Source organism: Ranitomeya imitator, chromosome 2 (assembly GCF_032444005.1).
Source record: "Ranitomeya imitator isolate aRanImi1 chromosome 2, aRanImi1.pri, whole genome shotgun sequence".
Classification (NCBI taxonomy): Eukaryota; Metazoa; Chordata; class Amphibia; order Anura; family Dendrobatidae; genus Ranitomeya; species Ranitomeya imitator.
The window spans coordinates 579,264,122-579,285,753 of NC_091283.1; the positions used below are offsets into that span (position 1 = coordinate 579,264,122).

At 45.8% G+C, this 21,632-nt stretch overlaps 1 long non-coding RNA gene across 1 annotated transcript in view; it reads left to right on the forward strand.

The window, feature by feature from the left end:
* LOC138665053 (uncharacterized) overlaps positions 1–20,896 on the forward strand; it is a 34,581-nt gene extending 13,685 nt beyond the window's left edge. The window contains exon 3 of the long non-coding RNA XR_011318421.1: positions 20,673–20,896. This is a non-coding gene — a long non-coding RNA (uncharacterized lncRNA). The remainder of the gene's footprint in view (positions 1–20,672) is intronic.
* The last annotated feature ends 736 nt before the right edge of the window (positions 20,897–21,632 follow it).

Below are 21,632 nucleotides of genomic sequence, written 5' to 3' on the forward strand. Positions count from 1 at the left end.
ACAGGCACGTTTTTCTCACAAAAACAGTCCATGCGGTTTATTATGCAGTCATAAACCGGGTTATGAACAGTTCATTGTAAACTTCATAGAACACAATAGGCATCAACCGGTGACATTAAGTTGCAGCTTTAACTCAGATATTTCATATACGGCTTTAACTCACAGACACTAAACATGCTGGACCTCTCACTTCGTCCAGTTACCATGGGTGACCGTATGCCAAATAGTTAGTCAATGTCCATGGAATACAACAAGCACAAAAAGTCTGTTCCACTGGCAGATACTTCTCTGCTGTTATGATAGCCCCTTCCCAGGTGTTATCTTTCTGTAGCTCCTGCTCCACACGCTGACCTCCTGTCAGTCCTCTCTCTCTCAGGGAAGCTGCCGACCTGGGATCACCATCCCGGACAATACATTGCTCACTAGGCCACCCGACAGTCCAGATCTTCAGACGGGCTGTATCTCCCCCAGTACAATGCCGTTGCAGACTCTACCTCCACTCCTTCACATGTGCTCCTCAGGAAGTCCTACTCTCAGGACTCCCAACACAGGTTGTGTTATTCAGGAAGGTCATACTCCCAGGACTTCCAACACAGGCCACTGCGTGTGCTGTTCAGGACGTCCGTCCCCACCTGGGACCGTCCAACACACAAGTCTCTCAGTGCGCTTAACAGGGATCCAATCCTACTCCCAGGATCTCCCAACACACAGGTCTTCAGATCCACAGCCTGACAGTGCGCTATTCAGGGATCCAGTCCACACTCAGGACCTCCCAACACACAAGCCGTCCAGGATCTACACAGTCTCCATTACAGAGATCACTACACCACCATGTGACCACACCATGGTAGTGTAACAACTCCCATAGATGGGAGGTGTGTGTGGCCCAGCTCTCATAACTAGCCCAGTAAGCCTCCCTTCACAATTATACAAACACTTGTGGGACTACAGGTCCCAGAACAACAACATTACTTCAGGGTTACAGCGCAGGCTTCCTCTGCGACACATATCGGCCATTTATAATCCTGCCGGTCACTGTTTCATTATCACCATTATAACCACAGATACGCCTCCATGCATACCCTGAGGAGCACACACAGCGCCCCCTAGCTGCAACAGGGGTCACTGCATCACATACCTCCCCTCTGTTCAAACTTGTGGGGTTGAACACCAGTCATACACCCGGGGTCTTGAGACAGGTCACGCACATTACCTTGCCCTACCAGTCGAGAGCACCATCTCAGTCGGTTTTGAGCGTCATATAACATCAACATCACACCTTCGTTTTTCCCCGCCCCAGCGGTCAACATGTAGGACTTGAACTTTGGCCCTTAAGTCAAAGTCTGTCTGTGTCACCAGACCTTTAGTCACCACACTTTCTGAGTGCGCCCCTTCACATGACCTTTCTTTCCACCGCCGCCACCCACGGTTGTTGTGGTCATGCATCCACCGTCCAGTCGAGCCTAGTGACTGATCTGTATCTGACCCTTCATTACAACATCCGCTACTGTCCATGTCCCTTAGCTTTGTACTGGGACTAGAACTGTCACTTTCAGATACTCAACCTCCTTGTCTCTCTGAACGTCTTTGGCGGTCAGCCATTCCATTACTTGGAGGGTCCCTTTTGTTCCCTTTTCCTTGGGTTGAAGGTGGTCGCCACCTTATGTTCTGCAGCTGTTTATTAACCTGCCGTCGGTACAGTCTTAGCTGCTCTATTTCTTTCAGGTGCACCACGCGATACCCCAGAAGCATCTGGATATTCCCTAGACTCTCCATGGACCCGAGAACAAAGAATGGAACCATCCCATCTTCACTCACGACCTGGGCCTCGTCATCAGCCGGAATCCTCAGTCTCTTCACACCGGATTTATTCACCATCTCCTGCATCACTTTCCCAAATCTTCCGATGACCTTCCCCACCAGATTTCTGGGTACTTGTACTATGTCTTCCACCAAGCCCAGCCGACTTTGAGGTTTCCTTGCATGCTCCAGACATCGAGCGGCTTCCTCATTCCTCAACAGGATCATCCGTTTTGTGTGGAGGCATTGTAGGTGCATATCCCTCAGGACAGCCACCCGCTTCCCTGTGACTTCCTTAGTCGACAGTATCACCAACTATTTCATCTCTGGTGCCCAGTTCACCCTACACGCGTCGACTGGCTTTTTAAAGGCCTCATACACACCCTCACAGGTACATGCTTCTTGCACCTCTTCAGGTACCTCTATCACACACTTGAAGAGCAAAGTCTCATTCTCTTCATGGATGGACGGCTCCCGTTTTGCCTCGGACATTTCCATCAAGACATCTGTCACGACCGGGTGACTGTCTTGCTCTGCTTTTAGTGCCAACTCTTCTGCACAAGCCTTCGCCAAGATGGGCATTGGCATATCCGCCTCATTACCACTCTGACACTGCTGCTGTAAGTCTGCGACCACCATCTTATCCTCTGGCAGCGGACCTCTTAATGCTTCTCTGAGCACTTCCACATCCTCCCTTAGTGCCTTATACACACTTTGCCACGTGGACAGGTGACCTCTGAGCTCAGAGACTTCCTTCTCCAGCTCATCCACCGTGTGCTCAGCCGCTTGTCTCAGGACCCTTTCTCGTTCGATATGTTCTTTCACTGTCTCTTTAATAATCTATTTCGTGATCCTGTTCTCTTTGGCTAGCACGTGTCGCATCATAATTTCTTAAAATATATTTTCAGATGGGCCAGCTTGCTCACCCACACTCTGCCGCTTCAGAGTTTTACCTATTTCTTCATCAATAGGTTCAGCTTTCTCTTGGGTATTTGAGTACCCCAGCTCCTCCGCATCAATCTTCTCAGAGGGCGCAATTTGTACAGCCCCTTTGCCTCTTTTTCGTCTCCTGCGACGGGAGGACGACTTGCCACTTGTACCCAAGTCAGCTTTACTGCACTCTTTTCCGCTTTTGTCACCGTCTGAATGGGAGTTACCACCACCCGATCCGTCACCCTGGAACCAGCAGTCCCCATTTATTCGGATTCCCATGACAGCACTACGAGAGAGGGGATCCGCCCTTCAGGAACAGGAAACCTACAGATACAAAAGGGCGGTACCTCTCCCCATGCATCAGTTGGTTTCCTGTTCCTGAAGGGACAGGATCCTACAGATGACTCTCGTAGGAAAGGATCCCAGGCCGGCCGGTCGATTCAGGTAGCGGGGGGGTCTCCTACCTCGGCCGGTGCGGAAGCCCCTGGAAGACGTCACGGTGGTCCTGGCTGGACTGCACGTCAGTGACGTAGACAGCAGGGAGCAGAGTCCGGAGGATTCCTGATCTCCTTCAGCGCCGGCGCCGGTAAGTATTGCGCTCCTTCGGTCCATGTGGTGGTGCAGCGCGGTGGTGAGGTAGCGGTGCCAGGAGGGGAACGCTATCCGGAGCGCTGCTGAGTGCTCTTCGGCGTCCTGCATCGCTCTCAGCGTTAGCTGGAGCGTTTCCGGGTTGGCGTACACTGGTAAGTGATCTACGTGAATGCTCACTCAGTGACGCGGGCCCTTATACTTTGTCATTCTAGGGGAAGAAAAGTGCAAAGTCGAAACATAAGGAGTGTGCCCTGTGTGAAGTCCCGTTACCAGATTCTTATACTAAAAAATTATGCGCCTCCTGTATACAACAGACGGTGAGGTCTACAGGAGTGGAAGGGTTGAGTGACATCAGGCTAGATAGATGGTATCACCCTTATTGTCCTCCCCTAGGTAGCGGAAGAATCTGCTTCTACGGCTAATCTACGTGAGATGATCCGTACAGAAGTAAGGGAATCCCTGCGGTCTATGTCCCAGGCGGGAAGTTCAAAACAGAGAGCCTCGGTGATCTCTGATTCGTCAGAGGAAGATAAAGAGGAAGGTTCTTATGGTTCAAATCTCTCTTCCTCGTCATCAGAAGAGGAATCTGGCCGATTCTGTCTGCCTCTGGACCGGGTGGATAAATTAGTTAAGTCGGTCAGAGGTACGATGGGCCTAGAAGAACCTAAGACTCAGCTTTCCCGTCAGGAGCTAATGTTCAGCGGCTTGGAACACAAGAAGCGTAGATCCTTTCCGGTGAATGATAAAATTCAAGACCTGATTCTCCGAGAATGGAAGAAACCGGAGAAGAAAGGCTCATTACCACCAGCTTTAAAACGCAGGTATCCCTTTGAGGATACGACTGTGGATACCTGGGACAAGGCCCCTAAATTAGATGCCGCGGTGGCAAAGGCATCAAAGAGAGCCGCATTACCTTTCGAGGACATGGGATCCCTTAAAGACCCTCTTGACAGGAAGGCGGATACCTTCCTTAAAGGTACTTGGGAGATGGCAGCCGGATCCTTGAGACCGGCAGTGGGTGCGACTTGTACAGCCAGATCCCTAATGGTCTGGCTGGAACAGTTAGAATCCCAGCTTAAAGAAGGCGCTTCCAGAAGTTCTATTCTAAATGCGCTTCCGGTGATTCAAGATGCTGCGGCTTTCCTGTCGGACGCGTCGGTCGATTCGGTCAGAATGGCGGCCAGAGCAGCAGGACTCTCCAACGCGGCTCGTAGAGCCCTGTGGTTGAAGTGTTGGTCGGGTGACATTCAATCAAGGTCCAAATTATGCGCTATGCCATGCAAAGGGGAATATCTCTTTGGGCCAACCTTGGATGAGCTGCTTGAAAAGGCTGGAGATGACAAGAAAAAATTTCCTAGTTTGTCATCAGCCTCTTATCGGCGTCCATTCAACAGGAGGAGATTTGGTCGCGGAAGGAAGCGCGCATCCTCGCCCTCTAGAGAGAATTTTAGATGGGAGGATAGACGCAGGAGAGGTACGGGTTACATGTTCCGCCGTTCCTCAAAAGAACGTAAGAAACCGGACCAATGACTAGCAATCCCTGTGGGAGGGAGATTGTCAGCCTTCTCTTCCGCATGGACTAACATCTCAAATAGTGACTGGGTCCGAGGTATTATTTCAGAAGGTCTGAAATTGGAATTTATTCACTGGCCTCGGGATAAATTTATGCTAACCCCCTTACGCTCCTCCACTATTGAACAGACGGCTTTAGAGGCAGAAGTTGTGAGTTTATGCCTTAAAAACGTGCTGATTGAGGTCCCAGAGTCAGAAAGAGGGAGTGGATTCTACTCTCCTCTATTTCTGATTCAAAAACCAGACAGGTCATTTAGGACTATTATTAACCTTAAATCCCTTAATGAATACCTGGTTAAGGCCACATTTAAAATGGAGTCAATCAGCTCTGCAATAAAAATGTTGTTCAAACACTGCTTCATGGTAGTTGTGGACTTAAAAGATGCGTATTATCATGTTCCTATCCATGAAAACTTTCAGAGGTTTCTACGTGTGGCGGTGTCTATGGGGGGTATTGTTCGACACTTTCAATTTAGAGCCCTTCCCTTCGGCCTCTCAACGTCTCCCCGAGTATTCACTAAAGTTGTTGCGGAGGTCATGGCGCACTTACGTGAATCTGATATCCTCATAATCCCTTATCTGGATGATTTCCTGATAGTTGGAAACTCAGCAGACCATTGCCTGGCTCAGGTAAAAACAGCTATGTCTAAACTAGAACATCTGGGCTGGATTATAAACTATGAAATATCCCGATTACAACCCCTAAAAACCCAGAGATTTCTAGGGCTGCTGTTAGATTCCGAGTCCCAACAATGCCGTCTTCCACCTGACAAACTGCTCCATATCCAACAACAGGTATTAAAAGCAATTAATAAACCAACCATGACTCTTAGACAGGCTATGTATGTCTTTATTAGGTTCCCTAACTTCCTGTATTCCCGACGTCCATTGGGCACAGTTCCACTCCAGACCTTTACAGTTTGAAGTACTGAATTATGATAGTCTTACAGGGTTCCATGCAGGGTCAGATGACATTGAGTCCAGAGGTTCTGGCATCTCTTAGATGGTGGCTAGAGGAAGACAATCTGTCAGCAGGAGTTCCCTGGGTGACTCAAGTGACTCGGGTAATTACGACGGACGCCAGCCCCACGGGGTGTGGGGCAGACATGGGTGACGTAGTAGTCCAGGGGTTATGGGATCCCCAAACATCAGCCTCTTCCAATCAGAAGGAGTTAATGGCAATTGAATTCTCAATTAAAGAACTCCTCGTATATCTACAGGGTCACCATGTCAAAATCCTCTCCGACAACCAGGTGGCAGTGGCCTATGTGAATCACCAGGGTGGAACACGCTCCAAGTCCCTGATGGAAGTAGCGGATCGCCTGCTCCAGACAGCAGAAAACCATTTTCTATCTTTATCCGCAGTTCACATAAGAGGGAGAGAGAATATAAGAGCAGACTTTCTAAGTCGAAGCACCTTAAAACAAGGAGAATGGTCTCTGAACACAAAGATCTTCAACCGGATTGTCCGCATGTGGGGTCATCCAGAAGTGGACTTATTTGCCACCAAGCACAACAGAAAGACGATAAATTTCTGTTCCTTAAATCCCAGGGAATATCCACTGGCAGTGGATGCCTTCCTGATCAGATGGGATTTCCGATTGGCATATGCGTTCCCCCCGCTCAATCTATTGCCGCTGGTGGTCAGAAAGATAAGGGAGGATCAAGCGAGAGTCATACTGATCGCTCCGTTCTGGCCCAGAAGAGCTTGGTTTTCCTGGCTCAGGACCATGTCCGTGAAAGACCCCTGGGTGCTGCCGGACATTCCGGACTTACTTCATCAAGGTCCAATCAACCATCCACAAGTGAAGGGTCTCCATTTGACGGCATGGTTTTTGAGAGGTCATTGTTAAAAAGCAGAGGTTTTTCTCCAAACCTAATTGATACCCTTATGAAGAGTAGGAAAAACATAACAACTAAGATCTACTCTAGAACTTGGAGGAAGTTTCTGGCCTCTTCAAATTTTAATATTGAAGAGGGTATACCAATCAACCAGATTCTAGAATTCCTGCAGAGGGGGCTAGACCTAAATCTATCCACAAGTACACTAAAAGTACAAGTCTCAGCCCTGGGGGCTCTATTCTCTTGTAACATTGCGGGTAACTACTGGGTATCAAGGTTTATCAAAGCAGCTAGTAGATCCAGACCTATACACAGGAATAGGTCAATGCCTTGGGATCTCAATCTAGTCCTTTCAGCCTTGACTAAGGAACCATTTGAGCCCTTACATTCAGCCTCACTTAAATTACTATCCCTCAAAACAGCGTTTTTGGTGGCAATTACATCTGCTCGTAGGGTAGGAGACATACAGGCTCTTTCTAGGCTGTCCCCTTATACAGAATTTCTACAGGACAGAGTAGTCCTCAGACCAGATCCAGCTTATTTACCAAAAGTGGCCTCAGATTTTCACAGATCTCAGGAGATAGTGTTACCGTCATTTCTCCCTAATCCTTCTAATCCCAAAGAGGAGCTACTCCATACATAAGATGTTAGGAGATGTCTATTAGAATATATATCAGTCACTGATGCTTGGAAGAGAGAGGATGCGTTGTTTCTATCCTTCCAAGGTCCCAGAAAAGGACTTAGAGTATCAAAATACACGCTAGCGAAGTGGATTAGGGAGGCTATCTCTCTGGCTTATACTGCAGGTGGAGGTCCAGCTCCGCAGAATCTGAGGGCACATTCCACCCGGGCCATGGCTACATCCTGGGCTGAAAGATCTGGAGTTTCGATCGACCAGATATGTAAGGCAGCTACGTGGTCATCCCCTTCCACCTTTTTCAAGCACTATAGGTTGGACTTGGGGTTCTCTTCTGATCTCACCTTCGGGTTAAGGGTGCTACAGGCTATAGTCCCTCCCTAAGGTAGTTTACATCTCTGTAATTCTCTCGTAGTGCCGTCATGGGAATCCGAATAAAGCATTAAGCTACTTACTGGTAGCGGCGTTTTTCGGAGGCCCATGACAGCACCCTTAGTTCCCTCCCTATTCACGTGGGGGTTGCACTTCCTATAATGTATATAATGAGATAGATAGATCTCACGTGTGGTATATAGTTCAATATGATGGATTATTTTTGTACATAAACTGTATATAATGTATATTTGTATGCTACTAACCGCGGTAGTCCTCTCAGGCTCTGAAATACAACTGATGCATGGGGAGAGGTACCGCCCTTTTGTATCTGTAGGTTTCCTGTTCCTGAAGGGCGGATCCCCTCTCTCGTAGTGCTGTCATGGGCCTCCGAAAAACGCCGCTACCAGTAAGTAGCTTAATGCTTTCTAATGGTGTCGTACCCCATTCCTGGAGCTTCCCCGTCTTCCACGGTCACCTCTGCCAAGTCCCACAGTTGGTCAGACCCACACTTCCATCTGGTCATACGTTCTGGTATGGCTACCACCGTCACCCGGACTTCACCTTGTGGAGCACTGTCGTTCCACTGTGTCAGTGCTTCTGTTAGTACACGATTATACTCTGCCCTAGTGGTTGCTACTGGCAATGACACGTCACAGTCACCCCTGAAGTCTGTGTCACACCCCACAGTATAGTGAATCCTCAAGTCACTCTCTAACCGGGTGTCAGCTCCACTCTGTTTATCTACCACACTACTATCAGTCATATTGTGGCACACGTCAGGTGACATCATGTCTTTAAGGTAGGCAGACACACCCTTCCCACTGGTGAACCCAATGTCTGACCCGTCAATTTTGAAAGGTATTAATGCTTTTAAGTACGCAACCCCATCAGCCGAGAGCCCTCCATTCTCCAAACTGACAGGAATAGCCTGCTGATGTTTGATAGCAACCACCCAAGGAGTATGGTAAATTCATTGCCATGGAGTCAGTTGTTAAGGGTTCGGAGGATCGTGTCTGATGAGGATAAAATTAATCAACGTCTGGATGAGATGCGCTCGAAATTTTTGCAGAGTGGGTACCCTGGTAAGGAGGTGGTGAGATTTAAGGAGAAAACCTTGAATTGCTCTCGTGAGAGTATTCGCAAAAAGACACGTGTGAAACGGGTTTGTGATCGGATCCCATTTGTGACAATTTATAATCCAGCGAGCAACCAGATTGGTAGAGTGATTAGGAAACATTGGTCACTTTTACAACGGGGTCTACCATCGATCCCTAGTTTTGGGACTTATCCACTGATGTCCTTTAGAAGGGGGCGTAATCTTAGGGACAGGTTGGTTCGCTCTGATGTGGGGACATCGAAATCCTCAATACAGAGAACTCTCAGTATGGCCAAATATGGGAATTTTCCATGTTTGGGTTGCTCTTGTTGTAACAACATGTTGAAAGGGGAATTATTTTGCCATCCCCATACTGGCAAAAAGATTTTTCTAAAAGAAAGGTACACTTGTACGTCTAGTTGGGTTGTGTACATGATTGTATACCCGTGTGGGCTCACCTATGTTGGTGAGACGACCATGGAGGTCAGGGCTCGGATAACTAAACACAAGAGTACGGTGAGAACGGGGCTTACTGAGTTGCCTGTTCCGAAACATTTCTTGGAACATAAGCATTCTGTCAACCAGCTGCGATTCAGGGTCATTGACAGTGTTCCGGCCCTGAGGAGGGGTGGTGACAGACTGCAATTGTTAAAACAAAAGGAGTTGAAGTGGATTTTTATGTTGGGATCCCTACAACCGGGTGGTTTGAACCTGGATTTTAATTTACAGACCTGTGTAGTATAGTTTTATCACACTGATGAGGTGTGTGCAGCTCACATCGGTGTAATTTTTAATATGATCCACTCCGTGGTTTATTTGTTTTATTTTTTGTTTTTTTAGGTGATTATACATGTATGGACATTGGGGACTGGATTCACCATGGACGATGGATGTCGGGACTGAAGTTCTTATTTCAATTACTTGATTCCATCATACCCTATAGTGACATGAGAGGGATTTCATATCATTTATGATTGGGCGGTTTATCTGTCCCCTATAGCGCTCTTCAGGATGTCACGTTCGTTTTGTTCATTGATTATATTAAGGTGACTTGCTTTTGTTGCTTCTTACCGTGTCCTCACTGCGCTTCTGTTTTTGTGGATGTGTGCGCACTTACCGGCCAGTTGCGCTGTCTGTTGACGGGGCACTGGCTGTGCTAGCTGCGGGTGCACTCACTCATGCAGAGGCTGCTTATAGGACACGTGATGTGCTGCTTTGGAGAAGGCAACTAAGGAGAATTGCTTTTGTTGATATCACCTAGGTTACATGTCCTACCTTAGGTCATGTGACGTCGCCGCTGGGTGTATGGGCGGTTACCTCTGCTGATTGGTTTTCCCTTATATCCACGATGTGTTCTCGCGGCTCGATGTGCGCATGCGCGCTTCTGGGATGACGCTGATATCGCCGGAGACGGTGATCAGTTCAGGAAGCTGTGGAGACTAGAGCGGGATATGACGTGAGTGGTGCGGCATGTAACAGGGGGGCTGGTTGGTGGATTGATGTATGCTCAGGAAGCCTGTGATATCTGATAGGCCACTAGTGTATTTAGGCGCCGTTTGTAGTAGTTAGGTATTGGTAGAGTCTGATTCACTTACGATTGGTTTACATCTCTATAGTAACAATTGATGCATCTGTCTAATTGGCTGATATAAAGGTAAACAACTTGTGGATTTTATATAATGTAGATCTTTTCCATGTCTCCCCTATGGTGTTTGTATCTGCGGTGGTGGACTTTTATGAGATATGTATCTGATGTGTGTTTTGTTATTTTTATGTGATATTATTAGGCAGGGGGCTGACCTGATGGCGATGGGTGCAGTGTGTGGCATCCACGCTATTTAAGGCTGCTCCCTTACATGATCAGACACGCTTGAAAAAGACCTTCGGGTCGAAACGTTGCTGTTACATGGCTCAATAAAGATCGTTATTTGGAATACTACACCCGGATGGAGCGCTGGTCCTTTGTTTCTTTATGTTCTATGTGGATATTCCAGTAAGGTTCCCTGGATGTGGACCTGGCGCCCCAATGAGTGAGTGCTGTCAGTCTCTCTTTTCTCTTTGCCCAACGTCTGACCCTTCAATTTTGGAAGGTATTAATGCTTTTAAGTACGCAACCCCATCAGCCGAGAGCCCTCCATTCTCCTGCTGTAGAAAAGCTACCTTCTCCCACAAGTCTAAGAACAGCCCAGAGTCCCGACCTATTATCACCGGACAGGTTAAGTTTGAGACTATAGCAACATCATGGATTGCACTGTCCCTAGCTGTCTCGAGGACCACCCTGGCCACTGTCCTCACTAGAGTCACCAGGCTCCCAGAATCGACCAGTTTGCACATTTCCTTCTCATGCATCCGCAGGGCACACCTCCGTAAACTCTCGCCGGGTGGATAGTTCACGTAGCATACTGGACACACATAATTCACATGCCTCGGGCAACAGTTCGTCTGCGGCACCCCTTCGGGACGCTCCTCCCCCTTTTGGGAAACTATCATTCCCCGGGAGTCCACCCCTTTTTAGGCAACCATCCCTGTTCAGGTTACCGCCCCCTTTTGGGATTCCATCCCTTTTTGGGCAACTATCCCTGTTTGGGTTACCACGTCTCTTTGGGTTGGCACGGGTTCTTTAGGAGTCTGCACGATCTGGACCAATGTCCTTACAAGCCGCTGCTGCCACTGCAGCTCCGGCTGCTGCGGAACCTCTTGCTACAACTGCAGCTCCTTTCCACAACGCTCTGCACGGCTCCACCGCAGACTTCGTGAACCCGCCGATCCACAGCAAAAACTTTGTAACCCCGCCGAGTTACAGCCAGACGCTTGTCAGCTTCGTGAACTAGCCGATCCTCAGCAAACATCGTAACCCCGCCGAATTACAGCAATCACGACCGCACTTGCTTTCTGGACCGTTGCTCGAATTCTGCACCATATGTGAGATGGAGCTTACTGCATGTGTTGGGGGACACTCGCTTAGCAACGGGACTCAGTCACACAGGCACGTTTTTCTTACAAAAATAGTCCATGCGGTTTATTATGCAGTCATAAACCGGGTTATGAACAGTTCATTGTAAACTTCATTGAACACAATAGGCACCAACCGGTGACATTAAGTTGCAGCTTTAACTCAGATATTTCATATACGGCTTTAACTCACAGACACTAAACATGCTGGACCTCTCACTTCTTCCAGTTACCATGGGTCACCGTACGCCGAACAGTTCATAAATGTCCATGGAACACAAGAAGCACCAACAGTCTGTTCCACTGGCAGATACTTCTCTGCTGTTATGATAGCCCCCCCTTCCCAGGTGTTACCTTTCTGTAGCTCCTCCACACGCTGACCTCCTGTCAGTCCTCTCTCTCTCAGGGAAGCTGCCGACCTGGGATCACCATCCCGGACAATACCTTGCTCACTAGGCCACCTGACGGTCCATATCCTCAAACGGGCTGTAGCTCCCCCAGTGCAGTGCCATTGCAGACTCTGCCTCCACTCCTTCCCATGTGCTCTTCAGGAAGTCCTACTCCCAGGACTACCAACACAGGCCACTGCGTGTTCTGTTCAGGATGTCCATCCCCACCTGGGACCGTTCAACGCACAAGTCTCTCAGTGCGCTTAACAGGGATCCGATCCTACTCCCAGGATCTCCCAACACACAGGTCTTCAGATCCACGGCCTCACAGTGCGCTATTCAGGGATCCAGTCCACACTCAGGACCTCCCAACACACAAGCCGTCCAGGATCTACACAGTCTCCATTACAGAGATCTGTACACCATCATGTGACCACACCATGGTCACATTATGTAGTTGTAACAACTCCCATAGATGGGAGGTGTGTGTGGCTACTTCAACCCGCCCAGCTCTCATAACTAGCCCAGTAAGCCTCTCTTCACAATTATACAAACACTTGTGGGACTACAGGTCCCAGAACAACAACATTACTTCAGGCTTACAGTGCGGACTCCCTCTGCGACACATATCATCCATTTACAATCCTGCCAGTCACTGTTTCATTATCACCATTATAACCACAGATACGCCTCCATGCATATCCTGAGGAGCACACACAGCGCCCCCTAGCTGCAACAGGGGTCACTGCATCACAACACTTACACACATCACTCCAGACTCTTCATCTCACAGTACGAATATGTCAGGGTTGATGTGGGGACTTGTGATGCTCTATCACCACTGTGGATGTGACGTGGAGTGCAGTGATTGTGCTGCTTTCCGCAGATGAAGACACAGGATCACTGCTCTGTTATTTCCAATACTGAAGTGATAACAGAGGTCAGCGCGGGGGCAGATAACTGACAGCCAATGAGTGTGCAGAGGGTGGGGCTGACACTCAGGCCTGGCAGTGCCAGCTCTGGCTATGAGATTAGATAATAAAGTACAGGGAGCTGTCAATTTTGGTAGAGCCGCAGGTAAAAAAAAAAATGGGTACAGGGAATTAAGTAAAATTCAGGAGGAATGAAAGGCCGAAACAAAAATAAAAAATGTATAGGGTTGTTGTATATCACAATACAGCACAGATTTGCTTTAAAAAAAAAAATTGGATTTCGGGGTCGGACAACCTCTTCAACCCCTTTCCGACATTGGGTGTAATAGTATGCCGATGTCAGACTCCCCCTGTTTGATGTGATCTCTGGTGCTGAGCCCGCATCTTTCTGGGCACATGTCAGTTGATACATACAGTTGACATGTGCCTGCAACAGCCGCAGGTGGAATCCGCGATCCACCCATGGCTGTTAACTAGTTAAATGCCGCTGTCAATTTCTGACAGCAGCATTTAACCCGCGCTTGCAAGAAGCGCATTGTAAATCCTGCCCATCGGTGACTTCGTCACGATTGCGGGTCACCAGTGGGTCAACATGACAACCAGAGGTTTCCAGCAGATCTCTATGGTTGTCATTACCGGATTGCTATGAGCGCTGCCCGGTGGTCGGTGCTCATAGCAAGTGAGCATTTCTGCTACACACAGGCAATCTGATCATCCGCCTGTGTGTAGCAGAGGAGATCAAAGTACTGCAGCTTCTAGTCTCCCATGGAGAATTTTAAGGCATGCAAAAAGTAAATAAGTTTTTAAAAATATACAAGTTCAAATCACCCCCCTATCTCCCCATTCCAAATAAAACAATAAAAAAAAATCAAGTATACACATATTTGGTATCACCGAGTTCAGAATCACCCGATCTATCAATATAAAAAAAGGTTTAACCTGATCGCTAAACAGCGTAATGAGAACAAAATTCAAAACTTCAGAATTACATTTTTTTGGTCACCACTACATAGCAATACTATGCAATAACGGGCAATCAAAAGACCCTATATACACCCTAATGGTATCAATAGAAACATCAGCTCGGTGTGCCAAAAATAAGCCCTCACCCAGCCCCAGAGCATGAAAAATGGAGACGCTACAGGTCTCGGAAAACTTTGAATTTTTTTTTCACCACTTAAATAAAAAACAACCTAGACATGTTTGGTATCAATGAACTCATAATGGCGTGGAGAATCATAATGGCAGGTCAGTTTTAGTATTTAGTGAACATTATAAAAAAAAAAAAAGCAAAACAATTGCAAAAAACGGAGATGCACAGGTGTCAGTAAACTCCAGCTTAACAATGCACAAAGGACAGGTACATCATCCAGCTTTCCAAACTCTGTGATATATCTTACCTCTCCTGTGTGCATTAACTCTGTATGTTTTTTTTAAACTGACCACTGCAATAACCCCCCCTTTTCACCATCTCATGAACCCCCCCCCCATCTATCAAAGTCATTGTCTGCCCACTCTCCCTAGTCTCACAAGCTTACTGCCTCGGGGTAACCCTTGACTCTGATCTCTCCTTTAAACCACACAAACAAGCCTTTTTTACTTCCTGCCGACTCCAACTCAAAAATATTTCCCGGATCCGCACATCCCTCAACCGAGAATCTGCCAAAACAGTAGTGTATGCCATCATCATCTCCCGCCTCGACTACTGCAACCTCCTGCTTTGTGGCCTCCCCTCTAACACTGTTGCACCCCTATAATCCTAAACTCTGTTGCCCAACTGTCATGAGTATGCCACGTCTTCCTGGGAGATCTGAAGTTAGGCGATCTTTATGTACTGTGACTTGCAGGTCTTCCATTTAGCTTGTGTGTTTTTATTCCTCATATTAACCCATTAAGCCCCAAGGGTGGTTTGCACGTTAATGACCGGGCCAATTTTTACAATTCTGACCACTGTCCCTTTATGAGGTTATAACTCTGGAACGCTTCAACAGATCTTGCCGATTCTGACATTGTTTTCTCGTGACATATTGTACTTCATGATAGTGGTAAAATTTCTTCGATATAACTTGCGTTTATTTGTGAAAAAATTGGAAATTTGGCGAAAATTTTGCAATTTTCCAACTTTGAATTTTTATGCCCTTAAATCACAGAGATATGTCATGTAAAATAATTAAGTAACATTTCCCACATGTCTATTTGACATCAGCACAATTTTGGAACCAAAATTTTTTTTTGTTAGGGAGTTATAAGGCTTAAAAGTTGACCAGCAATTTCTCATTTTTACAACACAAATATTTTTTAGGGATCACATCACATTTGAATTCATTTTGAGGGGTCTATATGATAGAAAATAACCAAGTGTGACACCATTCTAAAAACTGCACCCCTCAAGGTACTCAAAACCACATTCAAGAAGTTTATTAACCCTTCAGGTGTTTACAGGAATTTTTGGAATGTTTGCAAAAAAATTAACATTTAACTTTTTTTCACAAAAAATTTACTTCAGCTCCAATTTGTTTTATTTTCCCAAGGATAAGAGAGGAAATTGGACCCCAAAAGTTGTTGTGCCATTTGTTCTGAGTACGCCGATACCCCACATGTGGGGGTAGAACACTGTTTGGGCGCATGGCAGAGCTCGGAAGCGAAGGAGCGCCATTTGACTTTTCAATGCAAAATTGACTGGAATTGAGATGGGACGCCATGTTGCGTTTGGAGAGCCCCTTATTTGCCTAAACATTGAAACCCCCCACAAGTGACACCATTTTGGAAAGTGAACCCCCTAAGGAACTTATCTAGATGTGTGGTGAGCACTTTAACCCACCAAGTGCTTCACAGAAGTTTATAATGCAGAGCCGTAAAAATAAAAAATCATATTTTTTCACAAATATGATCTTTTCGCCCCCAATTTTTTATTTTCCCAAGGGTAAGAGAAGAAATTGGACCGCAAACGTTGTGCCATTTGTTCTGAGTATGCCGATACCCCACATGTGGGGGTAAACCACTGTTTGGGCGCATGGCAGAGTTCAGAAGGGAAGGAGTGCTGTTTGACCTTTCAATGCAAAATTGACTGGAATTGAGATGGGACACCATGTTGCGTTTGGAGAGCCACTGATGTGCCTAAACATTGAAACCCCCCACAAGTGACACTATTTTGGAAAGTAGACCCCCTAAGGAACTTATCTAGCTGTGTTTTGACAGCTTTGAACCCCCACGTGTTTCACTACAGTTTGAAATGCAGAGCCGTGAAAATAAAAAAAATTTTTTTTTCACAAAAATTATTATTTAACCCCCAGTTTTCTATTTTCCCAAAGGTAACAGGAGAAATTCGACCCCAAAAGTTGTTATCCAATTTGTCCTGAGTACGCTGATACCCCATACGTGGGGGAACCACCGTTTGTGCGCATGTCAGAGCTCGGAAGGGAAGGAGCGCCATTTGGAATGCAGACTTAGATGGATTGGTCTGCAGGCGTCACGTTGCATTTGCAAAGCCCCTGATGCACCTAAACAGTAGAAACCCCCCAGAAGTGACACCATTTTGGAAACTAGACCCCCCAAGGAACTTATCTAGATGTGTTTTGACAGCTTTGAGCCCCCAAGTGTTTCACTACTGTTTATAACAGAGTCGTGAAAATAAAAATTAATTTTTTTTCTCACAAATGTTTTTTTAGCCCCCCAAATTTTTATTTTCCCAAGGGTAACAAGAGAAATTGGACGCCAATAGTAGTTGTCCAATTTGTCCTGAGTATGCTGATACCCCATATGTTGGGGTAAACCCTTGTTTGGGCGCACGGGAGAGCTCGGAAGGGAAGGACCACTGTTTTACTTTTTCAACACAGAATTGGCTGGAATTGAGATTGGACGGCATGTCGCGTTTGGAGAGCCCTGATGTGCCTAAACAGTGTTAACCCCCAATTCTAACTGAAACCCTTTCCCAAACACACCCCTAGCCCTAATCTCATCCATAACCCTAACCACACCCCTAACCCTGACACACCCCTAATCCCAACCGTAAATGTAATCCAAACCCTAACTTTAGCCCCAACCCTAACTTTAGCCCCAACCCTAACTTTAGCCCCAACCCTAACCCTAACTTTAGCCCCAGCCCTAACTTTAGCCCCAACCCTAACTGTAGCCCTAACCCTAGCCCCAACCCTAGCCCTAACCCTAGCCCTAATGGGAAATTGGAAATAAATACATTTTTTTAATTTTTTTATGTTTCCCTAACTAAGGGGGTGATGAAGGGGGGTTTGATTTACTTTTATAACGGGTTTTCTAGCGGATTTTTATGATTGGCAGCCGTCACACACTAAAAGACGCTTTTTATTGCAAAAAATATTTTTTGCGTTACCACATTTTGAGACCTATAATGTTTCCATATTTTGGTTCAGAGTCATGTGAGGTCTTGTTTTTTTGCACGACGAGTTGACATTTTTATTGGTAACATTTTCAGGCACGTGACATTTTTTGACCACTTTTTATTCCGATTTTTGTGAGGCAGAATGACCAAAAACCAGCTATTCATGAATTTCTTTTGGGGGGGGGGCGTGTATACCGTTCCGCGTTTGGTAAAATGGATAAAGCAGTTTTATTCTTTGGGTCAGTACGATTACAGCAATACCTCATTTACATCATTTTTTTATGTTTTGGCGCTTTTTATACAATAAACACTATTTTATAGTAAAAATAATTATTTTTGCATCGCTTTATTCTGAGGACTAATTTTTTTATTTTTTCGCTAATGATGCTGTATGGCAGCTCGTTTTTTGTGGGGCAAGATGACGTTTTCAGCAGTACCATGGTTATTTATATCCGTCTTTTTGATTGCGTATTATTTCACTTTTTGTTCGGCGGTATAATAACAAAGCGTTGTTGTTTGCCTCTTTTTTTTTTTTTTTTTTACGGTGTTCACTGAAGTTAACTAGTGGGACAGTTTTAAAGGTCGGGTCGTTACGGACGCGGCAATACTAAATATGTGTACTTTTATTTTATTTTTTTTATTTAGATAAAGAAATGTATTTATGGGAACAATTTTTTTTTTCTTTATTTAGGAATTTTTTTATTTTTTTTTACACATCTAAAAAAAAATTTTTTTACTTTGTCCCAGGGTGGATATCACTGTATAGTGACAGATCGCTGATCTGACACTTTGCAGAGCACTGTGACAGATCAGCGATCTGGCTTGCCCTGCTCCTTGGTTACCTGCGCCTGCTCCGGACCCGGAAGTAGTCCCTGCAGGACCTGGAGGTAGCCCCACGGCCATTTTGGATCCAGGGCCTGCAGGGAGGAGACGCTCAGTACAAGGTGAGCACATTGCCTTGTACCGATCATCTCAGGGAAGCACGCAGGGAGCCCCCTCCCTGCGCGATGCTTCCCTATGCCCCCGGAACACTGCGATCATGTTTGATCGCGGTGTTCCGGGGGTTAATGTGCCGGGAGCGGTCCGTGACTGCTCCTGGCACATAGTGCCGGATGTCAGCTGCGATAGTCAGCTGACACCCGGCCGCGATCGGCCGCGCTTCCCCGTGAGCGTGGCCGATCGCATATGACGTACTATCCCGTCACTGGGAATTAAGTCCCAGGTCACCTTGATGGGATAGTACGTCATATGGGATTAAGGGGTTAATCAAATTACATGGACTTTGTTTTTTTTGGCACTGAAGAGGGCAACTACTCTTGCTAGTTAGAGACATGCAGCTCCATCTCAAAGCTGCTCCTGACCTGCTCATTTTCACTCTCTATAAAATCTGGCTAGACCTTCTCATCCCTGACTGGGAAGGTTTTGCTTTCTGAAGTTGAAGTTCGTAGTTGCTGCTGGAGACTATTGTCTGCTGTTTTTGGGTGTATGCTTTCTCCATTATCCTATTCCCATTTGGTTTGTACCATCATATTCTTCCCTTTATTCCTTGCTAACCTTGGTGAATGTTTTTGTACCTTTTGTTATCCCTGTTTGTCTTACGTGTAAATACACTAACATCTGGGGGAAGGAGAGGAGGAGGGGACAGCTTAGGACATTAACAGGAGCATAGAAAGGTCAGAGACTCAGGCCTCTCTATCTTTAAGAATATCCCCAAGACAGGGATAATTAGAGTTCCGGCTTTATGGACAGTTTGAGGCCCCCCTTCTTTACTGAAGACCGTCACAGCGTGACACCGACTAATCCACCTATTTCCCCAGCTATTCCCTGGTCTTTCCTCTCTGTCAATACCATTACTGGCTCCCCATTGCCCAGAGACCCAAGTTCAAAACCCTAACCATGGCATACAAAGCCATCCACAACCTGTCTCCTCCATACATCTGTGAACTTGTCTTTCTTTAAGTAACCTCCGATCCTCACAAGATCTCCTTCTCTACTCCCCTCTTATCTCCTCCTCCCACAATCACATACAAGATTTCTCCCGTGCATCCCCCCTACTCTGGAACTCTCTTCCCCAACATATCAGACTCTTGCCTACTGTGGAAACCTTCAAAAGAAAAAGGAAAACCTACCTCTTCCAGCAAGCCTACATCCTGCAGTAACCCTCGTTCCACCATACCGGTGCACGATCAGCTCTACCCTCACCTACTGTATCCTCACCCATCTCCTGTAGCCTGAGCCCTCGCGGGCAGGGTCCTCTCTCCTGTACCAGTCTGTGACTCGTTTGTTCAGGACTATTTTACTTGTTTTTTATGTATACCCCTTTTCACATGTAAAGTGCCATGGAATAAATGGCCCTATAATAATAATAATAACTCTGTTCTGAATAAGGAAGATTTTATAAAACTAGATTGTCACTGGTGTGCTATGAGTTTTAGCAATGAAGACTAGAGTATCAATGAAGACTAGAGTTTTTCTTAAATACATACCTCATATCATATCTTACACAAGCCCCACTTCTTATTTCCATCCCTGTAGCTCTACACTTTGTAAGATCATATACCGGTATATAAGGTTTTATATGATTTCTTGTTTAACCTCTCGGCAGAATTTCACCTCCAGCATGTAAAGCTTTCAAAGATAAATCCAGCAGTATATTTACGTGGCTAATCCATTCTGTTACTGAGAAATCAGTATTCAAATCAGGTTGAAGATCTATGGTAGATCTGAAGGCTCGGTCACTCTCGCTCTATTTCCCGCCCAGCACCACCTACTTCTGCTTGTATGACTTCTCTTTTGCCTGAAGTCACAGAGCATAGAGGTTGTCAGTCAAGCAGGAGAAGGGGACACTGGGAAAGGAATAGAGCTGGAGTGACAGGCTTCAGATCCGCAGCCTGATTTGCATATCAATGTAAATACAAATTTTTCAGGAAAGGAGGAAAACGCTGGCCTTGTAAAGGTACGGTATTTATGGACTGTTCTTTGAAGGAACTACATGCAAATATAAATAGTTTGGTGTTGAATCCTGGTGACAGATTACCTTTAACTGTAGATTGTTTATTTTTGCCTTAAAACCGGAAAGCCCCTATCCCTGTCTTTAGTTTGCTTTAAACAAAAAAAAAAATTGTGATTTACTCACCCTCCCCAGGTCCAGCACAGAGTCTCTGACAGTTCGCTCATTGTCTGTTATTGTCTGCAGTATCCCATCAACAGCCCTACAGCCAATCGGTGAGCTCAGCGGGATTGAGTGACATCAGCGCTGCAGACCCAAGGTGCAGTGACGGAGGAACAGCTTGATCATATTATGATATGGATTGTTCATCTTTTCTATATACATTTCCTACAACAGAGAATAGATGTAAAATAATGGGTTATATAATTGCTTTAATACCAATAAAGATGATTTGGCGCCTTTCTCTATTATTAATTTGTAGATTGAGTGATTAGTCTCAGATTAGCAGATCTGTGCGCTTTGTATTCAGGTGGCGTCTGCACACAGAGTGCTTTCATGTTCTCTGTACAAAGGCACTTTGTCCTGGCAAATTTAGCAGCAAAAAGCCAGGCATTTTCCCGTCTTGCTATGCACTCCAGGCTTTTGATTAGGAGATTTAGGTATGAACAGAAATGTCTGAAGAACTAAGACTTAACTAAGGAAATCTTTGATTAAATCTGACATGTAAAAACATAACTATACGACATCTAATCTTAGCAGCTGATAGACAAGGTATGTGTGGGGTCAGTAGAAATCTTTCTTTTCTCTTTGTTTGATGCATATATATGAACCATTCACGACATGTATTACACCATAATCACTGTCCTTTATGCTAAGTACGCACAGGCTAAAATAATAATAGTATGCCCCTTGTGAATTGTCTTCTAGCTGAAGTCTTAAAGTATGACCACAGATGGGCTCTTCACCTTTCATTGTCTAATTCCAGTTTTCTTAATTTTGCACCGACATAGACAGTAAAAGTCTGAGTTTTGCTTCTGGTGATTTACCGTATATACTCTAGTATAAGCCGACCCGAGTATAAGCCAAGACCCCTAATTTTGCCACAAAAAACTGGAAAAACGTACTGACTCTAGTATAAGCCTAGGGTGGGAAATGCAACAGCTACTGGTAAATTACAAAAATAAATAGATACCAATAAAAGTAAAA